The 15,030-nt window shown below is 35.3% G+C and overlaps 1 long non-coding RNA gene across 1 annotated transcript in view; it reads right to left on the bottom strand.

Moving 5' to 3' along the window:
* Positions 1-1,048: 1,048 nt before the first annotated feature.
* The window catches only part of LOC137863717 (uncharacterized), a 29,576-nt gene continuing 15,594 nt past the window's right edge, over positions 1,049-15,030 (bottom strand). The window contains exons 3-5 of the long non-coding RNA XR_011101070.1: positions 6,615-6,667; positions 3,653-3,738; positions 1,049-3,126 (exon numbers count right to left, since the gene is read on the bottom strand). This is a non-coding gene — a long non-coding RNA (uncharacterized lncRNA). The remainder of the gene's footprint in view (positions 3,127-3,652; positions 3,739-6,614; positions 6,668-15,030) is intronic.

The raw sequence follows: 15,030 nt of genomic DNA, 5'->3' as shown, positions 1-15,030 counted from the left end.
AATTCTTCACCATGAGGGTGGTGAGGCCCTGAGCCAGGCTGCCCAGAGCTGTGGCTGCCCTATCCCTGGAAATGCCCAAAGGTAGGCTGGATGGAACTTGGGCAGCCTGGGCTGCTGGGAGGTGTTCCTGCCCATGGCAGGGGGTTGGAATAGGATGGACTTTAAGGTCTCTTCCAACCCAAGCCATGCTATGATTCTATGATCTTCATTCCATACGGATACTCCCACCATAACAGATGGTGTAGCTATGTGTTATCAGTTTCCTTCTGGTGTACCATTTACTGTTTAGCCACAGTCATTTTGACAGAAAAGATGGTATCTGCCCATTCCTGTTCTCCTTTCCTTGCCGCTTGCTTACTTAAAGCTCAAGGAGAACACTGCTAAAGATTGCTCATATATTGCTGGCTTCTTGATCACTGTTTTTCCTTTCTACTCCTCCATATTGCAGCAGCTGAATAGACTTTGCTGCTGTTTAGGAAGACAGAGTAGGAGACTGCTGAGAGAAGCTAGCAGCAGAACAGATCTACAACCAAGCTGCAGAAGTGATAAGGATTAAATAAGTAGGCCCTTCATCGTAACTTGGAACACGTTTGCACATTTTTTTTCCTTCCTCAGACAAAACTACATGCATATAAGCATGTACATAGCAGTCTTTAGTAACCTTTACTCCTTTCGTTCCTCTTCCCTCTGTTGCCAATGGCACATTACCCTTTTTTAAAAAAAAATCGTATCAGAAGTTCAGTTCCCATTTTTAACTAATGTTTTGTTTGTTTGTTTTTAAATCAAGCTTCTCATGTTATTAAATAGAAAAAATATTTTTGAAGAATATCATCCATACATGCTTTAACTAACATTTTAACATGATTTGACAGTAAGTGTTGGCTTTACTGTTTCTTTGTCATCTTCTTGTATGTGTGTTTGACTGAACCAGTTTGATTGCCTTGTAAAACACTTGAGTTCTGAGCTCTGTGTTTGGTTGGTCATAATTGTCAATGTTCACCTCAGCTCCAGAACTAAAATAACTAACTAAATAAATAAAATTCAAGCATTTCCTCCACAGTAAATCTTTATTCCTTGGGAATCAACATTCATAAAGTTAAAAAGCAACAAATACAACCACAAAATACACCATTACACCATTAGCAATTTACATCAGTACTCATTTAAAATACAAGATCCATTTATATCATAATCATTTGATATAAAAGAGGGCTGAGACAATGGCCTGAGGGAAATATAATAAACCTGCAAAAGGACTTGCATGTAATGATAACAGGAATTTAAAATTTCTTAGTGATAGCGGGAAATACAGTGTTGCATTCAATGCAATACACTTGAACAACAAAACATGAAGAAGAAATTCCATGGAATCCAAAGGAAGGGGAGGAAGTAAAATGGAGATAAAGAAAAGGAAGGAAAAATTGGATTTTTGTCTCTAGTGCACTCCTAAAAAAATTCAGTGCAGACATCCAGAAACCGTAACTAAATATAATAGTTATTACTGTTAATAGAGCAAATATGAAAAAGGACACATCAAACCAGCTCTATTATTATTAATATAACATTAAAAAACTCCAATCAAAATTTTTGAAGAATGCCAGTATCACATTTTCTATGAAAAGCTTTTCCCAAACTACCCAAAGTTATCTGAGTATGTTGCTTATTTACAACAGAATTTTTGTTGCTCCAGCTAAGATATGAATGTTCTCAAAAAAAGACATTTTATTAATGGCCTGACAGTCAAATGTTCTACAAATATTGAATAAACAATTTTGATTATGTTTCAGAGAGCAAAGACATTGAATGTACTAGCAGAATGTACTTTTGTACCTTCTTTTCTGCACTATATTCTTAACTTTAACAGCAAAAAAACAGCCACAGAAAAAGATGAATTCCTATTCTTACTTATCCACGCTAGCATCACGTCACTGTAAGAACAAGGGATGTTTGTACTACTGAGATAGTAATTAAAGAAGGTAAGTCACCAAACATCTCTATTAGTACTCAAAGAAGGCCTGCTTTTTGCTCATAGTTCTGAAGTTTAAGATGAACAAATACTTCTATACCAATGACATCAAATGCAACTAGATTTGTCTCCCCTCACCCCAAAGAGAGCATCCAAAGTTGAACATCAAAGAACAATTTATTTTTTAAACCTTAAGCAAGCATCTTGAGTTTAGTCTAAAACTTCATTGCAAGTTTCATTTCTGAATTCAAAACAAGCTCTGAAATTCTTATTTTTGGAGCCATATAAAAAATGCTTCTCATGGCAGTAGCATACAACTTAAATTCTATTGAAGGTTTCATTTTGACTGTTTATATTACTTTGATTTTTAATTAGCTCTTTGATAAAAGAAGCCAAAAGAGATGACATGCATCACTTCCAAATCCAAAGACATGCTTGACTATTCCTTGCATGCATGTACTAAACATTTGAATTTGATCAAGGTAAACAAAATAGAAATACATTTGGAAAATTACTACACTTTGCTTGCTCCACACAAAGGTAAACTACGATGCTTTTTTTACAGAATTTATTACAATTATTCAAGGATTGATTTGTAATAATTTAACTGATTATCTGTTGCATTTTTAGATAAATTTATGCAATGCTTATGGCCTGGCCATTGATATCTTTGTGTTGGAAATATTTAAGTGTGAACAGTTAGTGTACAGCATCTTTATAAAATACCCAGTTAGAAATCCCAAATTAAGATATATTTCATTTCATGCCAGTATAAAAACAACGAACTCACGGATGCTTCACTGAAGTTACAGCACATGTATTTCAAAGTTTCAGAAAAAAAAGTTACGATTTTCTGAATAATTTAGGTCTAGGTAGATTATGTGCCTCAGGAAATGCTTTTATGATTTTAATCTCTTCTTGACTCCTCTATAAAGATGAGATACATATTTAATTCAAGCCATTCTCAGTCATTCTTTCTCCCCCTTAGAAAAGGTGTTCTAGCTGCCAAAGATCACAGCAACATGGCAGCAAGCAAGAGCTGTGATCCGTTTCCCAACTGTGCTTGGATAATGGATTCAAGCATATTTGACGCAGGTTAAAATATAGGAAGGTCTTCACTGAATTTTAGCTATGATTTATTTTGTAAAATGGAGATCAACCTAAACATGGGGAGGGGAGGAGAGGGGAGAAAGGACCAATCAGTTATATAAAAGATACGACAACAACATGCATTAATTTATGGTGTAAAAGACAGCTTCTGGGATTATTTCAGCCACTGTTTAATCAAATCATTATTTTTTTTTTCTTAGTAAAACCCATTAAAAGAATATCCAAATGCCAACATCAAAATGAAATAAGAATTACGTACTGCTAAATTATAAAAAAAATGTCCTTAATGTAGAAGGATCAATTCTGCAAGCATGGTGAAATTCTGAAAATGTGTCTTTGGCAAAAAAAAAAAAAAAAAAAAAAAAAAAAAAAAAAAAAAAAAAAAAAAAAAACAATTTTCTGAATATTTCTCAGGAGACTATAAATTTGTGTCACCTACTTACTTGAATTAATGTAATTAACACTGCAGACATGCTCACTTTCTATTGCAGTGTCCCATACATAGGCTGATACTACTTGCTTAGATGTGAGAGTATTTCCTGCCTGGAAAGTAGTAATGAGGGCTCACACACTTACAGATCTCAAGATCCTGTAGAAAGGCCTCATCCAAGTACGTTATCAAACACTTCATCACACATGTAACAGTGTTGTGACTAGAAGCACTGAAAGACAGAAATGCTCACAATTACCAAAGCTTCACTGCAAATCCAAGTTTTCAGAAACAATTTCTCCTCATCAGTAACTTGAGTTACAAGCCTCCACAGCCTCAACAGTAGTCTCCTCAAAGAGTGCTATATATGTCATGACTATGTGTAACACTTCAAATACCAACTTGAGTCTAAAACATTCATTACAATTAAGGAAGTTATGCATAGACCAGGTCACCTTGATTCAGTTACAGCACTAAGGAACGCAGAATTGAAACCCCTATCTTTCTGATGTTACACATGCCACTTTCATAGAATCATAGAATATCCTGAGTTGGAAGGGACCCTTAAGGATCATCAAGTCCAACTCTTGACACCGCACAGGTCTACCCAAAAGTTCAGACCATGTGACTAAGTGCACAGTCCAATCTCTTCTTAAATTCAGTCAGGCTCGGTGCAGTGACCACTTCCCTGGGGAGCCTGTTCCAGTGTGCAACCACTCTCTCTGTGAAGAACCCCTTCCTGATGTCCAGCCTAAACTTCCCCTGCCTCAGCTTAACTCCATTCCCGCGGGTCCTGTCGCTGGTGTTAATGGAGAAAAGGTCTCCTGTCTCTCGACACCCCCTTACGAGGAAGTTGTAGACTGCGATGAGGACAGTCTACACTTTGACAGGTATTTTCTCGTTTCTTTTAGATCTTTTTAGCACTTCAAGAAATCAGGTTGGTCACTTGGGTAGAAGATCCATTTTGGCAATTTTGCTTTGCTTCCATTACCATAATTTGATACCTCAGTACCAATCTTAAATAATGTGTTATTTTCTTATATTTTTAATGGATTGGGATTACTCCCTAGGTTCTTCACTGCACTTCCACCATATCTGAACAGGAAATTTCTTACTCTCAACACTTCCATTTACCCTCAGGCACAAAAAATAAATCAAGTTCATGCTGCATTTGCTACAGTGGTATAGAGTTCTACACATACATGTTAAAATACACTATGAAGCTCTGCAAAACTGTCTGCTGCTATTTTAGACTTTCTGGGTTGAATACACTGATTCTGTATTGCATCAATATATAGCATAAACATAATACAATTATGCAAATAGCTTTTGCCTCCTCCAAACGCCCTATGGTTAATCAAGAATGGCAGGCCAGACACACATCTACTGCCTGTTTCATTGCAAAATGACAGTGTTTCAATCAGGAAAAACTGATATCCTGTTTTTGTTTTGAATTGAATTGCAACTTCAAATATGAAGCTGTAATGGTGCAGCATATACAGTGAGAACTAATCTACCTGAATGTAAACACATTTGCAGTTTTTTCAGACACTAAAGGAAGAATAGATATGGCCAAGTAGATCAGTCTTTGTCAGAATTACTTCAGTTAGTTATTACGTGCAATGCATACTGCCACTGGGAAGGTTGTGTTTCCTTGGCAACTATCAAATACATTGTTAATGTCCCTGAAGAATTTCTGGTCAATAATGATTTGAGTTTTAAAGCCTATTTTTAAACTACCTTCTTGGTTAGTTTAATCCTACCTCCAGCCTGTGTTTTTAATTGATTACTGTCAGGTAGCTCAACATTTTTAAGGAGGAAAGGTTTTTAATCTATACCTTAGTTCTCCTCAGAGATTTAGAGCGGTCATGAAGACATCAGAGATGTAAATGAGATATAAGAACTTGCAAGAAACCTATCCAATCTTTTATGACAGAAATCTAGAACCAAACTGAATTAAGATGAACACTTCAATTACTTGACAAACACTAATTCCCATTTATGTGTTTCTGTTGGATAACTACTATATTGATAATGTAAAATGCATGTGTCATTTTATTACAGAAATCAGGGCAATGTCTAAAGATACTGAAGTAGAATGATAAAAAGCCTGCTTTGCATTCAGCTGGCCCCCAAGATAAGCAAAGAATATTAGCTAGAAGTTTTGAACATCCCTAAGGCTACCATAGACTACAGTGTACTGAGATTAAAGGCTTGTACTTAAACTAAAAACTTCAAGTTCCATGGGTGACTTAGCACAATAAAATAGCTACATAAACTATGACATAGTTAGAAACTCCCAAGCATGAAAACCTCAATCACAGGTTGGGAAAAAAATAATAAAAATAATGAACTATTCCCAAGGAAAAAAATACTTGAAGGATTAGTAAGTTTTTTCAGGGCCTGCTCTCTAGCACCATGCATTTTCTGTGCTGCCTCAAAGGAACTGTTCAAAAGGAGTTATATCACTCATAAGCAGTAATGGAATCATGGTCTCTTCTCCTTAGCTGTTATTTATTCTGTATTCTTATAAGGTAAGGTCATATACAGAATCAAAATTTCAGTTTCAGAATGAAGTCGGTAATTCAAATGGAATCTTAAAAAAAAAAACACAGTACAATTAAACACTAAGAACTTCAAAAAGAGCCCCCCCCCAAAAAAAAAAAAAAGTCAAAATTTCCCTCCATGCAGAGTTGAAAAAAATAGCCTTGTATACATAGTTGAGTAGAAGAGTTTTCAGTTAATCCTCATTTCTATTTCTCACAAGGACGAGGAAGAGAATCTTGTAAGCCAGAAATCTAGCGTTCGGCACATAGGAACAAAACTACCACAAAAGACAAGTTCACCATACTGTGATTCTTGACCTTTAAAATGCCCAATTTTCATAGCCACCACAGGCTTTCACTGCTGGGAAATACAAATCATCAAAAAGAATGTAACGGCCGAAAGTGAAATATTATCCATTTTAACTTAATCTCCATCAGCTTCAGTCAGTGATTTTCAGTTAGTGATTTTTTTTTTTTTTGCTTACAAAAATCATTCCTGATGAGATATAAACAATATTTTTTCCAGGTTCAAACTTACAAACTATTTAGCTGTGTTACTCACCAATGCTGACTAAGAAAACACAGGTAATCAGATTGACATTAACACCAGTAAGCCTGTGAACATACACAAATTCAAAATAATGATTTTACTTTTATCAAAGGTATCACAAACATTCTTTGAAAGCAATTGAAAAAAAAAATTACAGTAACAGCCATATTTTAACACAGGATTCTTCTGACACCAGTGGAAGTTACTTCTCCTCCTCTAGTCATAAGTGTTATTTTTACAGTATTAGTAAATAGCTGGACCATTTTTAATACCTCTCATGACTTTTGCCTCCACATGGTACTTATCTTTGTCAATATAAGTTGTAACTGCCTTCTTTCAAGTTTAATGACAGATTTAAGAGCCTATGTACACTAATACTTCAGACTGAAGGTTATCAATCTTTTCCAGTAGTCAGCCTCTTCACAAATTTGATCATAATTTGCTGATTCAAGAGTCTCCTGTCACCCTCTATATTATAGTGTCCTTGAGCACTGCTGCCATTTCTGTACATACCTATCCCTTCATTTAACTCAATCTGTGTCACACTTCAGTTATCAGTTTCCTTCAGCATCTTTGCAAGGCTGTTATCCAGATTAAAACTAAGATCTCACTACTTAACTTCTCTGCCAACTTACTTAAGGTTTAATTTTGCAACTAGTTACCTTCTTGTAAAGTGCACCTTAACCTACCCTACTAGAAATGTAGTGATCTCTACAGCTCTTCAACTGTATCTGCACATCTTTATCATAGAGAATTGCCTTTAATATAACCTCCAAATAAAGTTGACACTGCCCTGCTCTAATTTTCTTATTTATTTGAAGTATCAGCATACAGGAAAAAGCAATAAAATCTCTGCATATCTAATTATGTTATTTCTGGAAGATAATTTGCACCAAACTTCAGAAGCATAATTTTTCTCTTCACAATAAATTTCCAATAAGATGTCAATTCTAGGACTCTTACTGAAGTTAAGAGCATTCTAAAGTGTTCTGATTTCAGGATATTACTTAAGATATCATTTCTGCCCTATCATTCTAACAGGAGAAAAAAAAATCTTCACTCTCACCAGTGTAAGTTTTGGTCCCTGATGGGAAACAAAACAATCATGAAAGGGTACACAAAGTTGGAAATTCATAATAAAGCTGTTGATGGTAATAACGATAGGCTTTCATTTCTGTTAACATGAAGATGAACTATATGAGTCATCAGGAGAACATACTGTATGTACATTAAAGTCAGAACCCAGTAAAACATGCATCTATTTACAGAGATCTTAATATTTCCTACTGACAAGCAGTAGCAGAAGAGAAGTGTACAATAATACTTGCTATGACACCAAGAAAAATTATGAGGGAGTTGCAACAATTTAGGTCTGTTTATTTACTTAATACCAAACATTCAAATCCCCTACACCTTCTCAGATCAATGTCTTCACTACTTTTGTATAAGGTGCTCTTTTGCTACTGTCTGATGACACAAATCAAATTTAAAATGATTAACACCACATTACTTTCCTTGGGACTTTATCACTTTTTTTTTTTTAAACACTATCCAAAGGAATTAAAAAGTTGAGCCATTTATTTTAAAATTAACCTCTCCTGATGTAGCAGTAGATGCCTCTATACTACCCAAAATAATAGAAACAGGTTAAAGGACTTCTCTTAAGATTACGCAACCAGCCCACCTTAAGTGGCTAGTATGATCTGCCTTGTGCTTCTTAAAGAGCAAATATCATAGAATACACTTTTAGTTGTTCAATACTAAGATTCTGGGGGGAGCTTATTAAATCTGGAATATGATTTACTTGAAGAGATGAGTTCTTTTTTGTAAAGAGTAGCCTATAACCAAAACCACTAGAAGGCAGTCCAGTCATTTCTTTCAGAGCTGGTATTTTTCCTCACATCTAAAGCTTTGCTGCAGTAGAATCTCAGCAAAAAAAAAAAAAAAAAAAAAAAAAAAAAAAAAAAAACTTTATAAGAAAAAAGAAGCCAATTGGTTTTGTAAGCTATAAAGGTTAAAATACTTCTGTGAAATATTCCCCTTGGAAAGCTTGGCAGCAACCTTTTTTCTCCAAAATTTTATGAAAGCTGGTAAAGCAAGTAAACATATGTTTTTGGTGTTTTTATTTTGACTAAATAAAAATCACTGATCTGACTTATTAACACTGATTCCCTCATGATAAAAGAAGAGTTCCCTGCCACTTTACCCACCTCTTACTATACGTTAGCAATTCCTCCTTGAATTTCCACCAGCACACTGAAGAATGAGAAGTACAGTTACTTTATAACAAATAAAAAATAAATTTTAAAAAAATAAGAACTAGAACAAGAAAATTCTAAACTCAGAGAAGCTGAGAATTGCTAGATGAGAGAACCCAGAACACAAGGTCTTTAAGACACCCTCCTCTCTTTCCATGGGGAGATAGATGGGTACATGGTTTTCTCCAGTGCAGAAAATCCCAGCAGCTGACAAGAATATCTCACACAGTGCTTTTTAATGCTTCTATTAGACTGGCGTCCCACTGTGCCCTCTGCTCCAGGCAGGCACCTTCCCTGGAGTAGTGAACTCACTACTTACCAGCTTGTCCTAGACTGTTTACCAGAAGGACACACAAATTTTGTTTGGTTCATCTTAAATAAGTGCACTCTCCTTCTCCTTTAAATTGTTTAAGTTATTACCTAGAGGGCACACACAACACAACAAACTAGAAACTTTCATCTCTGCTAAACTACAAGAATTATTTGGAAGATTACAAGTAATCACCAGCAAGTTCTGAAGACTTACTACAGAAGCTCTAGTATTGATAAACTGGCCCAGCTACTCTTATAGCACAACTGGCTTGCAGAGGGTAAGTGCCATGCTTAACTACACAAAGCAAGTCCTCTCAGAACAGTTCAACAGCTACTTTTGGATGATGTTTTTCAGCATCCCTTACTTCTTCCTGAAGAACTTTGTCCTCTACATGCTTGCAGAGATCAAGTGTTAAACTAAAATCAGTGTTACCTTTCCACAGTTTCTCTGCTTTCCTTAGAGAGTCAAGCATCACAGCACAAACCACAGGCAATGCTCTATAATCTTGAACCTTGGCAGCAAGCAGAACTTTTTGTACAGCTTAACATCAAATGGGATTAATAATGTATGAGATTGTCATTTGATGGTACAGGAGAGAGATTAAGCTATGTAAGAAGAGAGAAGACGAATTAACTTAACACTCTCAAAATGAAGGGCATGTTTACTTGTCCAAAAGTTAAATTGGCAAGTGTATTTATGACTGCAGGCTACCCCAGAACTCTCATTAGTTAGCTCCAAAGTTCTATCCAAAGAGCAGTCCCATTGCTTCTTCCAGGCCATAAAAAGCCTAGAACAACCAATAACACTTAATGAAATATGTTTCTGTTTTTGCACTGCATTGAAGAGTGAAGTAACTATGATGAAGTTTACTGCTAAAAGTAGAAAAGTAGTAAAGTTAAGATTCCACTTTTATGTATAGAAATGTGATGAAAATCAAAACTACAAGATAACATGAGAACTGGATGGCCTGCAGTAAAGATGGTAGAACAGAAAAATTAACTTCCAAGAAAAACATCATTCATCATTACATCCTTTTATTTGGGCTGAAAAAGAGGGAATACTAAACAACATTTCTCTTAAAAGTAGCAGCAAAGGAAATTAGGATTTTATAAAAAATTGTCAATTGTGCAGCAAATGATCCCTCAATCTAATAGTTTCACAGCACGAAGGACTATACTGTCTTTATTTAAAGTCAACATTTGCGGGCTGCTGAATAATGGAGAGGGAAAAAGTCAAAGTATCCAGCAATGCTCCTATTTTCTAACATGACTGAGCACAGCTAACTCTTTGAATAAAAGAGAAGGCAACATTTTGAAGGCAGACCTTAATAAGAATTTTTCAAGCACAACTGAGAAGTTAAAGAAACCAAAGAACATTTGCTAAGCTCTGATCGTGAAGTAAAATGTGACTTTGAAAAAAGTAATTTTCTTACCATAACAGGAAATAAAATAAAACGACCCCTCTTCACAATGGAATTGCTCATTCACTGCCAGCCACTGAGTACCCTTCTACTTCAGAGGAACAGAAGGAATCATTTTCTTCTTCCACTGCTGAGAAACAGTTTTTTTCTCCAGTATCACAGTACTACTAGAGAGTCAAGACAGATTTTTGTTTTTATTTCACATAATAAATCTAAGCAATGAACTGATGAATTATTCTTGCTATGTTTTTCCCTATGCAAAATACTATTGCATGAGATCTGATACCGAGACAACCCACTGTGTTTACTGTTTTAAGACCTGATACAGAGACAACCCACTGTGTTTAGTGTTTTAACACACTAAACATTATCTCTTCCTTTGCTAAAGCCTCACAAAATTCCATGAAAATAAACATGTTGCAGATGTCATGCAGTTAGCTTGGAAACTTCCAAATCAACAGCGGTCAGCTAAGCATTAGATAGCATGTACCACGTGGGACTTCAGCATCTGAGTTTTGATATTTGCTGTTGCATATGTCACATGTCCAAAAGTACCCAACCAACCAATACAGGTTTATGTTTCTCAACAAATCACTCCAATAACCACATATGTGGGAAATTAAGAGCCAAGCTAAGAGACAGAAAATGGGGTCATGACAGACCAAAATGATAAATCAAAAATTGAGACAAAATGCAGTGATTAAACCTACATTTTAGTGTGCTAGCTGAAGTATGAAATTCCTAAGAAAACTCCTTAGGATAGAAAGGAGTTCTGCAGATGAGGCTGCACATCTTTGAGCCATAAACATGCCAAGACAGCTCTTTTGTCTTGCAACCTATCTATAGTAACATTCTACAGTTCCACAGAGCTCAGTTTATTTTTGTTTTTTTTGTGTTTTTTGTTTTGTTTTGTTTTTTTAAAACTCTCCTTTTACTGTTCTTCCCATTCTATCTAATACTAATGTGTAAACCAAGTAATAAGCTTTAAGCAAAAAGCAACTTCTCCAGTTATTCTTATTCCACTGCCTCCCATTTCTGAGAATCTCAGTGAGGCTTGTCATCAAAAGGTCAAACATAAACACCATGCCTCTTATCCCTGTAGTCCACCAAAGCTGAGATGAAAGCCTGAAGATTACTTTCATTGTATCTTCACACATACTAAATGTAGCCAACATTTTGTGTTGGAACAGATGCTTTCCTAGCCTCAACAGAAATGAAATTCAAAATACAGTATGTTATTGATACAGATTTATTCACTCATTAGCCACTTCATGTTTCAGGAGCTACTTAATGCGGGTAACAGAGGATGAGTCAGAAGGAAGGGAAGGAAGGTATAATATATTAATCAGTATGCTGAGTGAAAGACAGTTACTGTAGTAAGTTTTGTTCTACTAGGGTGAATTAAGAACTTAAATTACTTCATGCTACCAAATAAACTTATCCGGCAAAACTCATCCATTTACTAGAACTGAATTGACAAATACAATTTCCATTTTTGAACTCATCTCCATGAACACATTGTGATCATAATTGCTGCTCAAGTCCACAATATCGTAGTTTTCATTAAATCTTCAACTCCTCAGACATTGGGAGTAAATTATTAATACACATTAAAAAAAAAAGTATTTTTCCATTATATAATTCATTCCATAACACTGAGGAATTTTTTAAGGCCTCCGAACTTCATAGATAGACTTTATATATAGAAGCAACTTCAGCAATTACAATTTGTGGAGTTAGCTCACAAAGCAGCTGAAGTGTTACTAGTAAAATTTTAACAAGGTCATTTAGTTTTTATGTAAAGTACACAATTCCCACTACATGTTTCAAGCTCAGGTTTGGCATTCTCACCCAAGGTTTCTTTATAGCAACATCTAATGCTTTTCTATAGCTTTGCTAATCTGACAAGAACTTTGACAAGAATATTTTCTCCTCCATCAAGGAGGACTGTTAATAGTCAGCACTTCTGTGACTATATGTTAATTTTTCTTTGTTTGAGTACTGGCAATTTATAGACTGGCCAAACTTCCTTTTGCAATTTCACATATTAGAAATTTATAAAAAAGTTCAGTGTCATTTCAGGAAGTGCAGGGCTATGTGCCATCAGGTCTTACACTTGTACCATCTGGTACAGCAAGAGAAAAAAAAAAGTATTCATCTGGCCAAAGGGCTATTTTCAACAGGTACCTGATCCATGTCCCAGGAGCATCCCTGTACATTATGGATAAGACTATAACGTGGAAGTAGCCATTCCAGCTTCCTTTTTTTTTTTTTTTTAAATGTGTAACACCTATTTTAATGCAAGTTTTCCTATGAAAACTGTTTCTAAATTAAACTTGGGGAAAGAAATGCTATTCCTATCCTCATGCCAAGTATTTTAGCAATTCCCCATCGTGCCTAGCAGAATGAGTATGTAATGCAGTGTCACACCTCCAGGGACTGAGAGAAAACGGGGTTTAAAGATGTCTTACATTAATGAACTAAATCTGATCTATAAAACCTGGCAGAAATCTAGAAATAATTCAAGCTGGGTTGTTCTGTTCTGCATTACAAACAGAAATACATCAGTCACCTACATTACTTTTAACATTTATTCACAGAATACATCATCAGTTTTTGCTACCATTTGTTTTCCTAAGTCTTCAGTTAATTACTTCAAGTAAACATTTTGAAGCCTAATTATTTTTGCCAATTTAAGGTAGCTGATCATCAGTGTGCATGTATGTGAACACCGCCACCACCCTTTCTGCAAGACAAAGTAATGTTTGTCCCAGAATTCCAGACAATTAAAAAGGACAAAACTGTAATCTGGTAATGGATTTACACGTGTACATGCACTGGCAGTAATTCTTCACACAGCTCATTCTAAATCATCATGTTTTCCTGTAAAAATATATAGATATAGTTAAGGCTGCTAATGTATCAAGCAACCATATAAATACAGAAAAGGAAGTCTGGCTTCAACCCATTCAGTAATAAATAAATGCAAAGTAAGAAAATTATTTTGTTTTTTCCTGATGTCTTTCCTCTCTTACAAAGACATTTAAATTGAAAGCAACAATGAGGTGTCAATATTTAGTAGCAACTGCACATTACTAGAAGTAATAAAATCTGACAAACATAAGATAAACCAGTATGTACCAGGTTATAGTGTTCTTGTCACCCAAATTTAGACTCAAAGTAATGGGGAGAAAAAAAATTCCATTAAGCTGGTCACTTCACAGCAGTTACCATTATCATCACTTTCAAACAAGAACTGTCATGCCAACATTTATTTTACATTAGGCCTTATTCTTCTTACCTCAACGGAAACACAGAAATCAGTTAAGCCAACTAATCGGTTTGGCCAAAATCATAGCAGTCTTTTTTTTCTCCAGTTTGGAAAACATTTAGAATTCAGATCTACTTTTTCTTCTAATGAGTATTGTCCTATTTTCAAAATCTTATTTCACAGATGTTCTTTATCCACCTTGCTCACTTTCTCCTCGTTTCCATCTTTTTTGATAGTACAGCTAAAAACTGACTCATAGAGTTCGTCATCCAAATGACATTAAATAACTTCAAAAATAAGCCTTTTTTTTTTTTTTTTTTTTTTTTTTTTACAGCTTTTACAACTTTCCTTGGTTCTTACTTACAGAGTGGGAAGAAAAGGGAATAAAAAGGAAACCCACTGTGTGCCGGTCAGAACTTCATTGTCAGAAGTAAGTGGCAAGTAGATGGAGACAGAAGAGATGGTGGTGTTAGGGAACAGGATGTGTGTTTGAAGAGATGTACCTATACAAGAAGGATTTCTTAAAAGTATTAATATTTTCTGAAGGGGTGAATAAGGGGAGAGAATGCATTTCTAGCATTTCTATATGTGGCCTTAAAGCTCAAGCTCAAAATGATAATCTTTATCTTGAGATGTTACAGAGAATTTAAAATAGGTCCACAACACAAAAATTTATATAAATCCACCACAGGAGTTAATAAACTACTTGATAAATCCTGCCAAAGATTTTTAACGTGCACTCAATAGCAGCAGTCAACCTTCTTCCTGTTACTGCAGGATAACAGCTGCATAAGGAAAGTGCAAAGGACACAGCTGAATGAACATGTTCCTGCATGAACACGTTAAGTTTCTGCACATCTCAAGGAAGCTAACTTGAGCAGCCTCTCAGAAGCTCAGAACAATTTAATGTAAGAATTTGCATTTTAAAGGGAAAAAAGGGTGCCTCGAGCTATTCATCCGTAGCTACAAAAGTGAAGAATCTTCAATATTACACATGATAGAGGCAAAATGGCATAATTTAAAGAATAAAAATATTATGTCCTAAACACAGAACTCTCTCAACCTCTTGAAAGAACACACCATGATATGTAAATGCTTTGTATGTGAAAGCCCCACACTGTCAATGCAGTAAAACTGAACAAGTGTCTTTGAACATTTATGTTAGA

This window comes from Anas acuta, chromosome 13, assembly GCF_963932015.1.
Source record: "Anas acuta chromosome 13, bAnaAcu1.1, whole genome shotgun sequence".
Lineage (NCBI taxonomy): Eukaryota > Metazoa > Chordata > Aves > Anseriformes > Anatidae > Anas > Anas acuta.
Note: the sequence above shows the minus strand (reverse complement) of the source record. Positions and strands in the feature narration are given on the sequence as shown.